Below are 1,087 nucleotides of genomic sequence, written 5' to 3'. Positions count from 1 at the left end.
TGGTGCCCCGGGGCCGTCGTGAACGGAAGAAGGCGGCCGGCTACGTGACCAAGGGGGGTGGTGGGGCGTGGAGGAGGTGGAGGAGGCAACGCGCTGATTGGTGGTGATAGAGGGGGAGGAGGCAAAGCGCTGATTGGTGGTGGTGATAGAGGGGGAGGAGGCAAAGCGCTGATTGGTGGGGGTGGAGGAGGAGGGGGAGGGACTCCGCGTGACGCTGCCGCCTTTAAATGCCTCGCGCAGTGGCCACGAGAGACGAGGGCGCGGCCTCGGCGACGGAGTCGGCAGCCGTCTGATGGGAAGGGGCTCGGTGGGGAAGGGAGGGTGGGGAGGGGCTGGGTGGGGAGGGTGGGGAGGGGCTGGGTGGGGAAGGGAGGGTGGGGAAGGGAGGGTGGAGAGGGGCTGGGTGGGGAGGGTGGGGAGGGGCTGGGTGGGGAGGGTGGGGCTAGGTGGGGCTGGGTGGGGGGTGGGAGGGGAGGGGCTGGGTGGGGAGGGGCTGGGTGTGGAGGGGCTGGGTGGGGGAGGGGTGGGGCTGGGTGGGGGAGGGGTGGGGCTGGGTGGGGAGGGGCTGGTCACCCCGTGGTGCCCTTATAAAACTCAACGTTTAACCTACTCACGCCGGCTTGTGCCCGCCCTCACAGTCGGGCATATTTGCGGAATACACCAGGCCGCCGTTAACCCTGGCCATTGACCGAGCAACCCAACGTTCCTACCAACTCCCTCCGCAGGACAATGTGTTTCCAGTGGAGGGGTGCAAGGTGGGAGTAGGACCGAGCACGGGACTGGACACAGGGAGACGGAGGGACACACAGAGAGACAGAGAGAGCTGACAGGGAGTTGCCCGTTTTTGCGCAACTCATTGCACGGGGATGTGGATTCTCATGATTGATCTCTGACCGTGATCCAACGCAAGGCGAGGCTATATTAAACGCCACAGACCTTGGAACCATATCGCCATGTAATATATTACATATGTGCACTGTACTCTTTTAAAGCCTCCAGCCCAATGCGGGGGCTAGCGTGGGGCCACGTGTCTTACAGCGGCATTTGTTGAAACAGGCAAAAACTCGGGACCTGGCTGAACCTTCTG

This window comes from Lampetra fluviatilis, chromosome 6 (genome assembly GCF_964198595.1).
Source record: "Lampetra fluviatilis chromosome 6, kcLamFluv1.1, whole genome shotgun sequence".
Taxonomy (NCBI): Eukaryota; Metazoa; Chordata; class Hyperoartia; order Petromyzontiformes; family Petromyzontidae; genus Lampetra; species Lampetra fluviatilis.
The sequence above is the reverse complement of the archived record's forward strand: the minus strand, read 5'-3'. Positions refer to the sequence as shown.